Below are 18768 nucleotides of genomic sequence, written 5' to 3'. Positions count from 1 at the left end.
CTGAACTAGGCTCTGATCTTGTAAGTGACTGCACACAACTTTCAGGAGCTCTACAGGCTTCGAGAGACTCATATCAGGACTTTCTACATATGATACAGGACACAGACCTTAAAGAGTAGGGCACCATGCTTGACAATTTTGGCAGATTTAGACTCACAATAAACTGGAGGCTCGTGACAAGAGGTATTTTAACATTCAAACTGCAAACTTCAAGAACTTCATAGCATGATTACTACTATTATACTGGCTGTTCATTAAAGTTTATAACCTTTGCAACTTCAAATATCAAACCTCTAGCTCATAGGCAGACCTTGTGATTACACTGTACCTAACCAAAACATCTTAAACTGTGCTCAAGCCCCACTGTTTATATGTGACTTTGGCACTCACGGTGCATGCAGCTAACTTCCCAAGCAAGAACTAAGAATAAATCAGTGTTCATAATGGTTACCCGAGTTTGTTTCAGAACTCTAATGAGTCCACAATGAACTTACAATTGAATTCCACAAAATTCAGCATTGTGCAAAGAAGATGTTTTAAAAATCCGTAAGACTGCTTCATTGTTGGCCATGCAATCAAGTTCTCAGGATCATATGAAAGCCATATGAGAAAAGGTATAGGAGAGGAGGCTGAAATCCCTGCTAAGTCAGAAATTGGATTGATGATGAGAAATGAATGAAGAGGGAAGGTTGCAGAAGCAGAGAGATGAAAGGAGGAAAAAACCAATCAAATAAGAATGTAAAGGATGATAATGCGGTAGAGACAATTAGGGTCCCTAGGAAAGCACATTTTCTCAACCAGTATGACAAGACACAGAACATGTAACAAAATAGATAGTCACATCACTGAAACTGCATTCTCTGCTCAAAGGAGAAATTACTTTTCTGTATCATACCATGCCAAGCATATTGATATTTTTGCTTTTATTGCAAGAGCAAGGGAAAGGACTTTTTACCCATCTAAACCTAGCAAGAAAAGACTGACACTGTACATACTCAAATACATTACAGAAGAGAATACTGTTCTGACCTCAGATTCAAATAAGCTATCCAAATGCTGAACTTTGCATTTTCTGACACTTGTACCCAATGCCCTCAGCCCTGCTTAAATGCCCCATCAAGAGCAGAAACATCTCACCTGAAGCACCTTTCTCTCACTTGTTCACCAGCCAAATCTCTTTTCTGCTGGCACTGGCTCTGCTCAAGTTGATTCTTCAAAACTTGCACTGCCTTCTGAAAGCTAAATTTCTTAAGTTTCACTTTCTGTGGGGACAGAGCATATGGGCCATGTCAGTGCTGAAGAGCACAGCATTGAAACCCTGGAATAAGAGCTGCTGCCTTAGCTCCGCACCTTCACAGTACCAAGCCTTGGTTTCTTCTTCACAGGCCAGCACACATGCTGATAAATCCATGTCCTGCTTCACTGAACCTGGTGTATTTACAAGGAGAGTCAACACTGGTTCAAAAACCTTTTACATGTGCCACTACAAAGCACAGGAAGATCTCCCACATACAACAGAAATGAAACTTGACCAGAGAAGGTTGATGCAACAATGCAGAATGGCAGACAAAGGGGTAGCAGACAATCCACACTAACCATTTTCAAGATAGAAAATAACCTGCTTCAAGTCAGGTTGAGGTCACCATTTAAAATCAACCACCAACAGTGGTTGTCTCTGAAGAGAGATTATACCTACATATAATACCTACTCTCAGGTAGAACAGTCTTGCTGGCCATCTATAAAAGTACAAACCTGTCCTTTAAGGAGCCATAGGCTTCTTAAAACACTGTGAATACCATGTCAGTACTGCCAGGTTGGTACTCCATTGGACTTCACACCTCAAGAGGCTGGAAGTACATATTTCCAGGCACATATTCACTGATAAGGTAGCACAAGTAGATTGGAAATTGTAGGTTATGAAAGGTGCTGAGGCTTATTTTTCTAGAAGGGGAAAAAGAACCATTGCTGCATAGCCATCTAGGTCCAGAGATGAAATAAACAGCTTACACCGCTGACAGTCCTGAAGACAAAGCTGGAGAGAAAGAAACAACAGAATAATGTTGGGGAAGGAAGCAGCCGTAGGGTGTATTGCTACAACAGGATAAAGACTGAAACATGGCTTTTTCCTGAAAATTGGGAAGAAACAGCCGTAAACAACCAGCACATTATTATAATAAAGACATTTGAAGCAGTATGGCTCTAAGACTCAGACACACTGGTAAGCATCATGGGCAGAAGGATGGGAACTGTTACCAAGGAAATTTAGTGGGAGATTTTCAGAAGAGACAAGCTCTCCTGGTCAGGCCTACCAGTAGTACTGCTGTGCATGGCCTGCCTAGCAGAAACCGTCTACATACCAAGAGAAATGGGCTTAGCATTCACTTCAACATGCCCCAGTGCTTCTCCACTGGTGCCAGGACAGCTGCTGCCATCTCTCTCTCAACCAGTGCAGACATAGCTGGAAATTAGTGACAGAGCAAGGACCTCACAGCATAGAAAAAGGAAGACAAAGTGCCAAACCAGCAATACAGCTGGAGAGTTGCTTAAAAGGCAACTTTTCCCACACCCCTCAGTTGCTGCAATGCTTTCCTCTAGCCTTTGCATAGTTTAGCAGATCTTTTGCAATGGTAGGTCTGCAGTTACAAAAGTGTACTTTGCAAACCATTTACATGTTCTGTTACACCATAATGGCACATTCAAATGAACTTTGCAACATATTTTGAACAAGTTGAACCCAGGATATCCAACATAGGATTTCCTCTTTCTCCTGCCCATCCCCTTCCTGTGTGTTTACTGAAAACTTTCATTTCCTCAGTGGCATTGACACCAGCTCTGACGATCACTTAACCCTGTGTTCCAGCTCTCATCCATTCATACATGAATCACAGCCACCCCAAGGCACTTGCTGAAGGGTTTAGAGATCCCATCAAGATCCATGGTAAAGATAAGACTGCCGTAGAGAAAACTATTTTCTGTCCACTGGATCTAATGTCTGTAAACCTCATGTTGCTGGCAAGGGATACTCAAGCAGGCAATTTCAATAAATATACTAGATGCACTATTATCCAGATCTTTTCTGACTCAGTTGATACTACCAGGAAATATTTTCTTTATCTGAATAGAGTAAAATTTAGTCTAGTTCAAACCTGCTGATTCATAAATACATTTTCATTAGGCAGGAATTCACTTACGCATACTCTTTACCTTTTAATACTAATTTTTGCTCCAAGTTCCTAGTACAGTCATAAATTGAAAGAACGAACCTGCTTAGCAGCCAAATATACTTCTGCGCTAACTCCTGTAACACCACATTGTTTCAGTTTATGCCCAAGAACAAGCTTGAATAAGATTTCATTAAAAAAATGATCAAAAAGGTCCGTATACATGTATCTGTACAAACTAATGAAGGAAACATGAAAGGCAAAGCAATATATTACAGAGGTCACATCAGAAAATCCACTTAACAGACTACATTTTTGTTGATGAACTTCCTGAAATGGCTTTCTGCTAAACCAACAAAGGAGTAGTTAAGAACGTATCCCAGAGGGAGTCCATTCCCTCCAAACTTTATCATGTCCAGAATTCCAGTAGCCCTCTAAAATAGAGAAAGCTGCGGAAAACACCATTCCAGAAGTACAGCTGCATCCCATACTTCAACCCCTGTGGTAAGCTATCATATTTTCCAGTTTAAGATCACACAGCTTGCTATCACAGGCACTTTCAAGAAATAGCTTGGTCACAAGAACGTGCACAGTAAAAAGCAAGCATTTGAAAACTGAAGTAGCAAATTCTACAACATATCAACCACAATTTAGACAGGAAGAAGTAGCCTCATGCTACACGCAGCTGAGACCATAGAGGAAGAAGGACGCATTGTTCAGACTGTTTATCATTTGAGTCCTTTGAACTGAAGAAGTAAGATAGTATGCTGTGCAAACACAGGAACCAATTGTAGATACTTAAGATGCCAGGAGTTTGAAAAAGATAGCCAATGCTGACCTAAGGGATGGCAAATACTTGTCTGAATGGTGCTAGTCTATCCTTTTTCCCCCAGAGAAATGAGATCTACCAATTTTCCCCCTTTGCCTTTTCCTGGTTTCCTCCTTCTCTCCCCAGAAAAGGGTTACTGTCAAAATGCCATCTCTCTTCTGATGTTCAGCTGACAAAAATAACTGATCTATTTGCCTCTATGGGTAGTTCCTTAGGGCACATAACAAATACAAGTAACTTAAAAATATCTGGAGGAAATGCTTCCAACACAAGGTGAATTCTGCCTTTGCATTTTGTTCTGTGAACCCACACTTTAAGGAAAGATGCCAAACATTCAGCCTCGGAAATTACAGCACTTAATGACAATGTCAACAGGAAATGTATTTGAATCAGGCAAAAATAAATATGAAAGCTCAGACCTTTCCATCCTTCCCTAAAGGACAATTAAGTTTAAATGAGGAACAGTCACACTAAGGACAGTTACATTGTATTTGCCTTTTATTAGTAGAAGCTGATTTTTTTGAGAAGGTACCAGTACTGTTCACAGTATGGCGGCCCCTTCTCCTTTTATGCTTCACTAAAGACTGTCTCCGTATGAATGTAACTTTACAATTTTATCCGCATTGTTTCCTGTGGCATGTCTCGTCAAGTCTGGAAGCCTTTCTCTCTATACCATCTCCAGCACTCCTACACTGTCATGAAAGAGGGGACACAAATAAATGGGAGAAATAGGAAGTAGAAATAGAATCGGCAGGAGAAAAATCCTGATTCTCAGCAGGGCACTGGTTCTTCATCAGAATGAAGCTGTTCTTAGCAACAGAAATCCTATAGGGGTAAAATAACAATAAATATTACTTAACAGAGTCATGTGGTTTGGTGCAATTATTTACACACTCGGCTTCAGAGCTTCAGAAGGAAATATCACCTACTGCACACCAAGCCCCCCAGGCTCTCAGGGTCCCCAGCCAATGGATTCTCCTCCCATTCTTGCATTATCATGTGTCAGCTCACATCCTCCAGGCACCACTGGTGCTGTAGAAATCCAACTCTGTACAGCCATGCTACTAAGACCAGAGCACTAGGAATCCTAGTCTACAACTAATGCCCACCCCATGCCTTTATTTAATCAGTTACTCCTCATCTGCTTGTTTTCTGTGTTCATTCAGTTTTCCAAAGGGCTCCCTGAACCCTGAGAGTACACATGGCTCTACAGTTCCCTGGACACAAGAAATAAAGTCACTCAGCATATGCATATAATGGAAAGGAGGAAAGACCTCACAACCTAGCCCTCTAAAAATGAAAAATGAAAATTGCTTCACGGTCAGTATCTTTCCATTCAAAAACCTCGACGACGTCCATTAAGATTCCAAATATCATGCAAAGTACAGATAAGAAAACATCTCATTTTTGTGACAGAAATGGAATCACATCTCGGATTAAATACTGCAGTTCTTAAACTTCTCCGAATAGCTGCAGAGGTGAAATGCTGCTCTCTGATGTGCACCACAAGACAGGCTTGTGAGCCGCCCCACTGGAGAGCTGGTACTAAGCTGAGCCAGGAGGACCTTAGGCCTTTTTAATTGCCTGTTTTAGGAATTTCTTCCTGCAACACTTGCTGTTCTGTGATGCCGCTTATCTTACAAGAGCCACCAAGGCCAAAGGAAGATAGCTCACTTCCATTAGAGACAAAATGGGGGTAAAAAGTATTATGAAAGAGTTACTTAAACATTTATTAATTCTTACATTTTCATAAATACATGCAAGAAAGAATTTCACATTTATGGAAACTCTCTTGAATGGGTAACATTAAAACCAGGAATATTAAACATCATAAAGGCAATGGGGTTTGTATGCAAAAGTTTCATAATTCATTGCATTGTCAGCAGAAGTCATTGTGCAACTCCATTGCTCAAGGAACTTACAAGAAAAGGCCTAAGCCTTACTGTGTCTTTGGTATATTTATATAGGAAACAAACCCCCTCAACTGATTTACTGAAATAAAACAAACAAACAAAAACCACCCATCCAACCAACCAACCAAAAAAAAAAACCCACCCCAAAACCCAGGAAAAAAGCAGAATAACTCCAAGTTACAAAGTTCTACACTGACCTACACCATTACAGTTAAGAAAAGATACGCATCTCAATAGCACATAGAATAGGTATTTATGTTATTAAATCAAGAACTCTACCTAGTCTGTAGCTCACCAAGTTGAAATGGAGAAAGCAAAAAGCTATGAATCTCAGAAGGGATCCATAGAATGAGACATCTGTTGATCTCAGAGTTCATTAATTTTAACCTTGCTCAAGATTTCATAACACCCGATAACAGTGTCTAATTTCTAGCCTGTTGTTGCTTTTTCAGAGAGAGCTATTAGATTTTTTTTCTCATCCATACTTTCAGTGCTATTGTAGGGATACAAAGTCCCACCACAGAAGAGGTAAGTAGCACTTACTCCACATTCAATATTGGGTTGGAAACAATTCACGCAAGCACAATTTGACTATCCCTTTTGAAAAACTGAGCTACATTTTCCCAACGTAACTTTGCAATTTCCCAACAATATCTTTCTCTTTTTTTTTGTTTGTCTGGTTGTGTGGTTGGTTTTTTAATAACTCTTTAGTGCTACTACGACTTATCTACATGGCACTCAAACGGTACAGATACTTGCAGCTAGCATTAAGATTCCCAAATTACTAAAGACTCCCAGGTACTTTATAGGATCAAGATAAGAAAATGCAATTTCTAATTTGTATTATGATGGGCTAAAATATGGTAAGATTGGTCAGACTCTTCTTTTTTTTTCAAAGGTGGGAATGAAAAGCAAGAGATGGGATATTAAGTTGGGGTTTCAGCTGAAACAATACAGTAAGTATTTTAAGTAACCTTTGTGCTCCCTGTGTGTATCAGCAGTAATATGATCTGGATAAACAAGTTTTAAATGTTAATCAATTTGGTCTTCAGTGCCAACAGAGGGGAGCGAAGCAGCAAGATGAGTTCTTGCAAACCCATTCCCTTCAAACACATAAAAGACGTAATTTAAAGAGAAACTCTTAACTGCCTTTACTGAAGGTACAACATCAGCTAGAGACCTAGCCTGACTTTTAGATCCTAAATTAAAACTGGAAGAAGAAACCCCCTCAAGACCATTCCTCAGGCATACAGTACTGTTACAATAGCAGTCAGCAACAAAAAACCATGGATCAAACATTGCAAGACCATTTTCTCCTTTTTCTTTTAAGCTAAGGCACTTTTGAACACACAGTCAAGAGGAAGCAGCTTGAATTTGTAAGACGCTCCAGGAATTCCTCTCCTAGAAAAAACTGTGTAAGAAGGAACACCCAGAGGCCACATCGTTTCTCCTAAGTCAAGGCTACTGCCTTGGCTTGAGGCACCGAGCGCAGTCTTTGGTCGGCTAATATTACACGCTTTCCGGCAACAAGCAGCCAGAAGGCACCCGAGCCCTGAAGATCACAGCAGAAGCCGGGAGAAGCAGCAAGAGGTAAATCATGCTTTTGAGAACGATTTCTCTTTTTTGCTCCCCAAATGCCATATATTCCCTTTAAAACCCCATCCATTCCTACCGGGAGGGTCAGACAGCGGCAGCACCTCCTCTGGGCGGCAGAAGCGAGGGCAAGCCGCCCGGAAAGCACCTTGTACCCCCCGTGCCGGGGCGGGGGCACGGACGCTGCCCGGCCGGGCATCCCCCGCTCCCTCCCAGTGCACGCCCGTCGGAGAAAGCCGGGAGCGGTGGGGCTTACGCCCGCCGCCGCCGCCGCCCGCTCCCGGCGCTACCACCCTGTGAAGGCACTTACTTGCCCGGGTGCGAAAGTTGAGCCGGCAGCGAATGAGCTCCACGGTTACCGCCGGGGCTCGGAGAGAAAGGGGTGTCCCGGGTGGGGGCTCGGCGCGGCCGGGCTGACTCGGTGTGCGTGCGGGGCGCGGCGCTGCTCCCCGCCGGCCGCAGAGGGGGGCAGCCGGCGGAGGAACCTCGCCCGAGCGCCGGCAGTTGGCTCGCAGCCGCTCCGCTTACTTCCTGGTGCTGGGCTCGATTTGCATGCGGGGCTGCTAGGGGAGCGAAGGGTGATCACAGCGGGAGAGGCTTGCTGCGGGCAGCGGGCGGCTCCTAGCACACGGCACGACGGCGGCAGGGCGCAGCTCCACAGCATGAGCCGCGGAGCGAGGGAGGCTGTAACGGAGCGAAGTGGGGCAGGAGCTGTGGCAGGGATATGGGGAGTATGCCTCTGCCGGGCTGCCCCCGGGCCGGCGGAGCTGCTGCGGTCAAGGAGGGAGTGCCCTAGAGCAAGCTTCAGGAGGAGAACCAGCCCCCATCAAAAGTTACGACCAAATAAAATAGTCTCAGAGGAAAGGCAGAAAAGCGTGTCTTGTTCCACCAGCAGCCTAACAGTCATTAACTTCTCCAAAACTCGCCTATAGCAACTTCTAAGTTCCATGAGAGGCTGGGTTGGAAGAAAAGAAAGAACAAGCGAGGTTATCTTTTCTCCTTTTTTCTTTTATTTTTTTCCTTCTTTTCTTTTTTGTTTTTCCCCTCTCTTTTTTATATTAGGGGGGGGGGGGGGTGTTTTCATTTTTTTTTTATTTTCTTCTTTTTTACTTTTTTTTTCTGTTCTCTTTTTTCTTTTCATCTTTCTTTTTCCTTTTTTTTTTTTTTTTTTGGTGTGTGTTTCTCTTTTGTTGTTGTATTTTCTTTTCTTTCTTTTTTTTTTAAATAATGATTTACTAGCCTCACAGGTCAGCAAAACAGGAAATGTGAATGTGTGGACGTAACACCCAGAGGATGCAGCTGAAAAGCTCTGCAAGAGCTGAAGTGAAGGTGTCGTGTGTGGACTGCCAGACCACCTGGATGAGTTTGGGTCACAGGGATTTCAGAGACAGAATTTCAGTAGAAAAGCATTCTGTATTTCCATGTAAAATGTTGAAAAGAGTGGAATGAGTTTGGGGAACAGTCAAAGTCGTGCTAGGTACAAGATCTTTGGCACTGATGGAAAGGCCTGCCACTTACGGTGGTATGCACTTGACACAACCATTTCACTCTAATATGGGATGCAGACCTGCCTCAAGGCTGGGACTCCAGCACACAAGCCACTACCTCTATCCCATGTAAGACTCAGCCCATAGAAGCAGTCAGACCATAATATGTCACATCTAAATCAGTCCTAGATGTCCCTGGGCATCTGCAGAGCTCTGAAAAGCAGTGGGCCATAGTTGCTTGTCTTAGAATCATAGAATAGTTAGGGTTGGAAAGGACCTTAAGATCATCTAGTTCCAACCCCCCTGCCATGGGCAGGAACGCCTCACACTAAACCATGTCACTCAAGGCTCTGTCCAACCTGGCCTTGAACACCACCAGGGATGGAGCATTCACAACCTCCCTGGGCAACCCATTCCAGTGCCTCACCACCCTCACAGTAAAGAATTTCTTCCTTAGATCCAATCTAAACTTCCCCTGTTTAAGTTTGAACCTGTTACCCCTGTCCTGTCACTACAGTCCCTAATGAAGAGTCCTTCCCCAGCCTCCTTGTAGGCTCCTTTCAGATACTGGAAGGCTGCTATGAGGTCTCCACACAGCCTTCTCTTCTCCAGGCTGAACAGCTCCAACTTTCTCAGCCTATCTCCATATGGGAGGTGCTCCAGTCCCCTGATCATCCTCGTGGCCCTCCTCTGGACTTGTTCCAACAGTTCCATGTCCTTTTTATGTTGAGGACACCAGAACTGCACACAATACTCCAAGTGAGGTCTTCCGAGAGCAGAGTAGAGGGGCAGGATCACCTCCTTCGACCTGCTGGTCACACTCCTTTTGATGCAGCCCAGGATACAGTTGGCTTTCTGGGCTGCGAGCGCACACTGAAGCCGGCTCATGTTCATTTTCTCATCGACCAACACCCCCAAGTCCTTCTTCACAGGGCTGCTTCCTTTGAATTACAGTTCTTTGAATTACATCATTGATTAAAATGATGTCCTGTAGATGCTTACTGTAAGACCAGCCTCTAAAAATATTATGAGGAATTCCCTCAAGTTCAATTAATAAAATGTTGGTAAATATTTTCTCCCTTCCCCAAACTTATGTAAACGTGTTTAAAAAGAAAAAACAAAACCAAAAAACCCACAAAACCCAACCTTTTTCTGTATGAAAAGTTTATCCAAAAAAGAAAGATCTCATTAGTTACATTGTCTTGGGCTTGGTGGGCTTTTTTGGTTGGAAATTTTGATTCCAAAGTCTTATGTAAAATGAGATATTTCTGTTTGGAAGTGCTATCACAGAGGCTCAAGAAAGTGTACTGTGACTCATGTTTCCATTTTCCTCTACAGGGGAAGTACCTTGATCTTGTGTCTTTCCTCTCAGAGAGGAGAAATGGTGTATAGATCCTACATCTGTCTTGGCTTCTCTCCTCCCTATTTCTTCTTTCATTATCAGGTGTTTTGCTGGGCTTAAAAATCACCCTCTCCTGTGAAAACATTAGTGGAAATAAAACAAAATTTAGTTTTATAAATGCAGTCTAATAAAATACAGTCTTACCTATAATATGAGTAATTTGGAAAAATAAAAGAAGTGCTGAATTGCCCTTAATAGGATGCTGTGCAATAGTAGGTGGAGAAGGTGTAGCACAAACTCACAAGTTCTGTCTCAGAAGAACTGATATGAAGAAGGGTTGGAGTAAAATAAATACACCCTGCTTTATAAGAAAAAACAAAGAGAGGTTGTTAACATCATTTGAAATAAATAACTTTTTTATGCATCCTCACTCCCACTGATAAAAGGAGTATGTACAAAGTGTAGCTTAGGAAGGGTAAGCAGGAAAGGAGCTCTCTCCCTCAGTATATATTCACCAAAAGGGAAAAAAAAAGCTGTTTCCAGCCTCCCTACAGCTGCAGATCTGCTGTTCGTCACGTTTTAAATGTCTTTGCGTATAGACCAAGAAAGTCAGGGGGTGGTGTAAAACAGGGCAAGAAAGAAACTTCAAGCCTGTCACTGCAGTGGAAGTCCTTGTACGAAGGACCATGAGTCACGTTAGCCAGCTAGTGTTCACACTTGGCAATTGATTTTTCACTTTGGGCAGATTTGCCTCCCAGATTATGTCTCTGTGGCTGAATTAAGCATGTCTCCAAGACAGTGCTCCGATCCTGAGGCTAGCTGGCACTGGGAAAGTCCATGTCTATGCTTTTGGCATCCAGAACACATAGAGTACACCAAACTGGTAGTTGAATAGTCCTTGGCCCAAGTTAACTTCCAGATCAGCTCTGGAAATCTTTTGAGAGTGCTGAGTGGCCTGGATGAAGGATCAGTCCAGCAATTTGTCAGTAGGCTCAAAGGAGCATCCATCAGTATTTCCTTTGGAACCATTTCCTTTGGAACTGGCCTATGTGTGGCCATGTAGACTCCAGACCAATCCAGCTACACACCAATCCAGCTAGGTAGCTGCTGATCATTGGATGGCATCCAGGAACGCAAAGTGGCACAAACTATAGGGGACAGTGGCTCACAGAAGTAAATCAAACTTTGTCATGAACAATGAAACCACAAATTTCACCGTATGTTTTTATGTGTTTCTTAATGTCATGGTTGCTGAGCACTTTCTATGAGCCCAGAAGCAGAGCAGTAAAGGAAGAATTGTAGCTAGTGATGAAAGCATAAGTGGCACAGCCAGAGCAGTAGTTTGAGAGAGATCCCAAGGAAGACCTGGGTTCATTCCATTAAAAAAAAGCAGGGACAAGATCACCTTGTTCAAAAATAGGTTTAAAAGAATTTAAATTTATGGAAGAACAGGGAAAGAGAGAGCAAAGAGAGGTGTAAAATTAAAACATTGAGGCATCCGGCTTTTTTCAATGGGCCAGTTTCGGAAACTCATTCTCAGTTTGTTGACACAGTAAAATGTCTCTTCTCTGAAAATCCCAGTGTTTTCATGGTCACCGCTTGCATAGTTTTTGTGTATTTTATTTCTTCCTCAAGGGAGTATCATGAAGTAGTTAAACTCGTTATAAATTGTTCATTACTTTGTAATAATGTAGCAATTTCAAAAGGAGTAGTGAAGAGTGGATTATAAAAAAAGAGATCCAAATCACACAGACATGCTTCAGACAATGTCACTGGAGAAAAAAGCAAACAACAAAACCCCAGAAAATAAAAGCAGTACGTTGTGGCGTTCATTTTGCATCATTTCCTTTCCTATTGTAACACTTTCAGAGAAAGCCATATTGACCTGTGTAAAAATATTTACAAATGTTAATCTAAGACGTGCTCCTCATCTCATAAAGCCAGCTTCCTTCTGTTTGTTTCCTCAGGGAAAAATAATATAGGAAATAAACATTACTGTCAAGTATGAAGCAAGTTAATGCACTGTCATGTGTGGATATTCATCAGTTCCTGCTCTTGTTTCCAGTTTGCAACCTGGGAAAAAAAAGTTTTCAAAATTAAAGAGAAATGAAAACAAACAAACAAAAAAATCTTAATTTTTACTAGTAGTTCCATTGTGATTATTTAAAATGTCTCACACATGAATTTATACCCTGGACTAATTTTACGGCTAAAATTTTGGAAATTATTTGAAAACACTTTGGGGAATAATGCACAGATGCCAATACTGACTCAACCTGTATCTGACCTGTCGTTCAGGCTAACACTACACATGCTCAGGTTAAATTCAGGAAATCTGGCATCTTGCTTGCAGACAGTTGTCTGCATACTGCACAGTGGCTTATGTTTTATTACACAGATATTTTTTGCCATACATCTTAAATTCACCCTCTTTTATTTCATCTTGTTACTTCTGATTCCCATGAACACCCATAAAAATACAGTGCATAGAAAAAGTGCCTCCCTTGAGGTACTTTAATTCTGGAAGTTAATAAAAGCTGCTTCTACTGTGTCTTTGCTGATTTTAAATATTTTATTCCCCTGCCATTACCCTTTTTAAACATAATTGCTAGTTAGCAAATCAAATGTATCCAACACTGGAAGCTAATTTGAGAACCAGTTGCAACCAGCTAGGTTGTGTTGATTGCACAGCATTGATGAATATCCTGATGGAGATTGAAAGTGGTCTATGTGTGCTCTACAGAGTATCCCAATTGCCCTTTAGAAATGACAGCTCAAATAAAAGGCTGTCTTGGTTCTCATGAATATTATCTTACAGAGGCAAGGAAAGTGGCTGGATAGATGTGTTCTTCACAGCTCATTCAGGTAAGCAATAAGTACAAGCTAACAAGTGGCTCCATGAACCCTCTGCTTTTAAAGGTTTGTGGCATTTGCAGGTATTATTTGTTGGTCTGAGGAGGCTGCCCACACTATTAGGGAATGTGTTTAATTCATGCTTAATTTAGTATACAGTTCTGTGATCACTAGTATTTAATTACCTGAAAGAACAGATTTGAGCTCATTCTGGAGCAGGTGTATGATCATTTCAAATTAGCAAGTGGTGATATTTTGGTATGCTTGTTTGTTTGCTGCCTTGTACTCTGGGCATTACGCCCAGTATCACCAGCCTGGATGAGCGCCCAGGCTGCATCTTGCCTGTCCTGCACCATGTGAATTGCTAGTTCAGAAGAAACACAGTGTTTCTGGTAGCAGCTTCCAGAGTGGGTTGCTATCGAAGTGTAGCATTCCTTTTCCAAGATCAGCCAGTCGCTGCAGAAAGTTTCCTCATGGAGAGGCACTGTACCATCATTAGCATTGCTGCTGTCAAGAACAGCACAGTAGTCAAGCTGCTCTTGAACAGCTGCAGTAGCAGTAGGAAGGCACATTCCTGGTCACAGCCATATGAGGCATCCCTGTACCAAGTGCAGCTTTTATTTTCCTCTGGAATGGCACAAAGCATCAGACAATATATGTGGATGCTGAGTTAATGAAGTCAGAGCTGGTAGCACTGATGAAACATTTGGTACTGATTGAAGTTATCAAGCCTTTCCCCTTGATGCACAGGGTTTAGGAGCTCTTATCTGGGACCAAGGATAGTTATCCCTGAAGTACCACTCACCACCAAGAAGAAGGTTGCCTTGGTTATGTGAAACCCGGAAACACCTAACTTTTCAGCCTTGGCTTGAGAAGGCGACAGCTACCTGTGTGAGATAGGAGGTGACACTTCCCACCCATGAAGTTCTCAGCCTACATCCTCTGTGGACATAGAGGACATGTTGGAAAACTGTGCTATCTGTAACGGCAACAGAGTAAGGTGATCTTACTGCTTGTTTCCTGACGTGGCACAGTTTTCCATCAGCAGGAATGCCAAGAGGAGCCATCGTGGATCATTACAGATACTTTATTGCTGTCATTTCAGGCTGGCTGGTCTGGCAAGGCCCATCTGATGCTGTGCAGCCATGCCAAGTACATATCTGCTGCTGAGCCCATTTGGAGTTACTCAATCATGCTCATACTGGATGAGCCCGCTTACCTCTTCTTGCATTTAGCAGCAATTTAGCTGTTGCTAGAACTTCTTGCACTACCACCCCAGGTTAGGTCTTCAAAAAGGCTGTGTGCGCTATGTTGTTGTGGTTTAAGCCCAGGCCGTAAATCAGAACCATGAAGTCCACTTCCCCCCTCACCTTTCTTCCCTCCGCTTCTGGAGGGACGGGGAGGAGAATCAAAAGAATACAACTCCCACGGGTTGAGGTAAGAACAGTTTAATAACTAAGGTATAACACAAATCACTACTGCTACCACTAATAGTAATAATAATAAAGGAAATAACAAGGAAGAGAATACAACCGCCCACCAACCGGTACCTCGCCCCCACCCTGCAGTGATCCAGCCCTTCTGGGAACTCTCAGTTCTACATCCTGGGCATGACGTGCTGTGGTATGGAATACCTCTTTGGCTAGTTTTGGGTCAGGTGTCCTGTCCCTGCTTCCTCCCGGCTTCTCCTCCTCCCTGGCAGAGCATGAGACTCACAAAGTCCTTGGTCAGGGTAAACATCGGTGTTACCAGCTCTGTTCCCAGGCTGAAAGTCAAAACCACAGCGCTGCAACAGCTACTAAGAAGGAGGAAAAATGACTGCTGCTGCTGAACCCAGGACATATGTCTAAAAGGATACTGGACCACCCTTCCAAAGCAGGCTCTTGTTTGCATGCTGTGTCCTTCACAAAAACTTGGTGAGCAACAGCAGATGGTGGAGGGGTAGAAGTGTAACAAGTGGAACTACAGCCAGTGCCTCCACCAGCTGCAGCTCACTCATTTCCTGTGAAAACTGGGAGGGTCACATTGTCAGGGACAACCTGACTAATTGTTTTCTGCCGAGTGGTTGACAGCTGTTTGCTGTAACACGAAATCACGTGTATGTTGGACATGAGCAGTAAATCAACTTTTCTCTGACTTTCCTGTTCCCAGTTGCTGTTTCCCCCTGAAGCCCTTTGTATCCCATTCTTGGATCCAGGCCCTAATGGCTTTGAAATCCCAGCTGTGCCATCACATCCGTTGCAGCTCTGCAGCTCTTTGCCTCAGGCTTTGAAATGTTTGAAATTTCAACCCTTACCTTCTTATGCCATCCAGTCCTGCTGTGAAAGCCCCCAAATAATGCTCTCAGCTGGAAATAAATGAAAAGAAGGAAGTAATTGAAAAACAAAGGCAAAAAGAAATTAAAATCTTGAATAAAACTGGACATAGCAACTATTTCCAGACATACTTGAAGTGTGGAAGATGGGCACTGCTGAGTTCTTGCGCGGGATCAGGTTGCAGCAAGAATCTCATACAGTGCCTTCTGCAGGCAATGCCTGCTCTGTTAGAAGTTGTTCCCCAGCAGCCTTGTGTAAGTTATCTGCTGTGGAGGTGTTTAGGATAGTATATGAAGGAGTCAGGAAGGCTAAGTCTGAGCTAGGAGATTCTGAGGGAGTAGGAATTACTGATGTGCATTGTAGTCAATACCAACCTACTCTGAGGAACTGGTTTAGTAAGTAAATGTTCTTTCCTTAGCTAGACAGGTCATTAACCTTTCCAAAGCTTATTTGAAGGTATACACCAGCAATTTCTGCCCCGTTTGGACCAGCTCAACTGTTGGCAGCTTCCATGTGTATATTCTTTGGATAGGTTGCTCCTAAGCCATGGAGGACTGTGGATTGGAGTCAGTGAGGGGTGGCAAACCTATGCTCGTATTAGACTTGAGGAAAAGAAGACCTCCTAGTATGAGTGGAAGCATATACATTTCTGAAGGATGCATGGCATGATCTGCTGCCTTTGAGACAGAAAATAAGTGAACTTGCAACAAGGTGGAGGGCATTAAAGGCAGATTGCTCCTCTGGTAAAACCTCTTCTCCTTTACAGACAAACCTAACTCTAAATAGCAAGTGGCTCTTTCCAAGGTTTGGAGCTGCTGGGGATAAGAGAGGAAAACTGGGACATACTGGGGTCACAGACCTGAAAGGCTTGCAGGAGTATGACATGCAATTCAACCTGACACAAAGTACAGGGGCCAGAGGGACACTCTGGGTAGTGATGGGAAGGTACCATATGGTACAAGCCTGGAACAAACCAGGGCAGAAGCCTCTGGCACTGACTTAGGGGCATGCAAGAGTTGAGGAGCATCATTCCTCATGTACTAATTAGTTTGTTAGTAAAGTACTTAGGATGAGAATGAATACTTAAAAATCCTAACATAACCCAGTTTTTGGCTACCAAGAGTATTTTATAATGGCTGTCCACGTGGGCATGTTTTTCTGCTCAAGTTTGTCCTCTACCTTAAAGTGAGTGACCTAAAGTATGATAAAGGGATATCCTAGATTCTTTGCCATGAATTCCCCTTTCTTCTCTGAAAGTATGTGTTTGTCCCTGCTCAGGATATGGTCCACCACCATAAGGACAGCAAACCTGTCAGCACCCATTTCACACATCCTTTCATTTCCCCTAATCACTTTGCAGAACTTTTCAGAGACATGTTTTTTGCCTTTAACTTTCCCAAGTCCTTTTGGTGTACCCACCTAAGTGTCTGTGGGAAATGGTGAAATGTATCTTGATACGTATTGTCCACAAAGGTCAATAGGCTGCATAGTGCAGCCTAAGGAGGGGTTTCTGAGGAACACCAGCTATATTTATAGCTTGCATAGATTTATGGCTTGACTTTAGTTAGCTTTGGCTGTCACTGACAGTGCTGTATTGGCAGACTGGTTGTGCCAACACTGAGGCAAAGGTTAAGGAAAACATCTGATAAAAAGATCTGATGCAAGGCAAGAATCTAAGATAAAATCTATGACAAAGCCTTACTGGTGACTGTCCGTTGGAGATAGACAACACATGTAATATTGGATGCCTGGATGTGTTTCTGTGTAACCTGCTCTCTGTGGCTCTTCCTCAGCAGGAGGGCTGGACTACATGATCTCCAGAGGTCCCTTCCAACCCTAATGATTCTGCGATTCTGTGGTTGCAAGCTTGTAGGTGCCATCTAAGGATCATTGCCTTTGAACAGAATGATCAGGGCAGAGGCAAGAGTTGTTGGAGTAGACTCTTGGGATGGCCCTAGCCAATGAATTTACACTACAGCAAAGCCAGCTTAAAATTCATTGATACTGAATTAATCCATCAAAACTTTCTACTATATGTATCAGGGCAGTGATTTCTATTAGACCCCTACTGCAATTTTGGTGCAGTAGTATTTAAAATGAGGTTTACTGCTGTATTGGACCACAGCCTTAGAGGCAAGGATGGCACTATAAATACAGCTCAAATGTCAAAAGCAATTTAAAACTGAGCTCTTGGGGGGATCAGGCTAATCTTGTAGATGGCATGCATGTTAGGAGATGTCTGATTAAATAACTTAATTTCCATCCATATGAAATAAAATGGCAAGCATGCAGATTTTTCTTTCTGTGGCCTGTACTGTAATGTAAGATTTTATTTAACAGCTGCCATGAATGAGTCAAACAGTTCACACTTCTAACACGAGAGTATTAGCACAACCTGCAACTAGGTTCCACACATGCACACACTGCTGTCACTAAGGCAGCCCTCTTGCTGATAAAGGGTTAAATTTAAGTGAGCTGGCACTCAGAAGTAAATCAAATTTGCTCATGAAAAGAAACACAGAGGTGCACTGTGTAGTCACCCAACAAATAGAAATGCATACATAGGTTAGGCATGCAAATTGCCTAATGATAATTGTGGCTAATTTGCTGTTTGTGTGTATATGTATCAGCATTTCTTCAGGTGCAGCTGTGAGTGTGCTTGTGGAATGTGCAAGCTCAGAGATAAACTGGATAAAGCCCATCTTTAACATTCTTAACAAAAGTAAGTGATACACAGTAGATTCTAATCTAATTTTAATCTACTAAATTACTGTAGAGACAGTTCTTCCAACCTTATAATTTGTGCTAAATAAAGCTGGTGAAAGTCATAGAAAAAAACCCCATGTTGTATTGGGCCTGAGAAATCAAAAGGATGATACATCTTTTCCAAGTCCTTCACCTCCCAGGAAGGCCACCAAATAGGGAGCCACAGGGAGAGTGAAGGCTGTCAGAACCACCCAGAAGTGTAGCTGCTAAGGAACTCCTGGGATGCTATTACCAAAATTGCCCAACAGGATTCCATGTCTTTCAGGCCTTTAAATGATCTCAGATGGGGCACAGCTGACATCTGACTCTGCATGTTCTCCTACTTCTTTGACTTCTGATTTCCTCTTCAATTTGGCATTTAGACTTAACAAGAGCATATAGGTCTAAGAAGATTTTAGCTCTTTCTCTAAATTTTCTAATGCTTTTTATTGATAACATTATTGTTTCAGTATAGATCACAGGTTTGGATAACTGTTGACATTTATGTAAACCATTAAGCAGATTTATT

At 42.6% G+C, this 18768-nt stretch overlaps 1 protein-coding gene across 4 annotated transcripts in view; it reads right to left on the bottom strand.

Moving 5' to 3' along the window:
* The window catches only part of LYN (LYN proto-oncogene, Src family tyrosine kinase), a 46878-nt gene extending 38869 nt beyond the window's left edge, over nucleotides 1–8009 (bottom strand). Inside the window, exon 1 of one of the 4 annotated variants that reach the window (XM_080611384.1) lies at nucleotides 7808–8009. The gene's annotated coding sequence lies outside the window, so the exon portion shown is untranslated. Of the gene's footprint in view, nucleotides 1–7576; nucleotides 7603–7807 lie in introns of those variants that run through there. The other 3 variants (XM_080611382.1, XM_080611381.1, XM_080611383.1) reach the window with 3 other exon arrangements.
* Nucleotides 8010–18768: the final 10759 nt, after the last annotated feature.

Source organism: Psittacula echo, assembly GCF_963264785.1.
Source record: "Psittacula echo genome assembly, chromosome: 2".
Lineage (NCBI taxonomy): Eukaryota > Metazoa > Chordata > Aves > Psittaciformes > Psittacidae > Psittacula > Psittacula echo.
The sequence above is the reverse complement of the archived record's forward strand: the minus strand, read 5'-3'. Positions and strand labels throughout refer to the sequence as shown.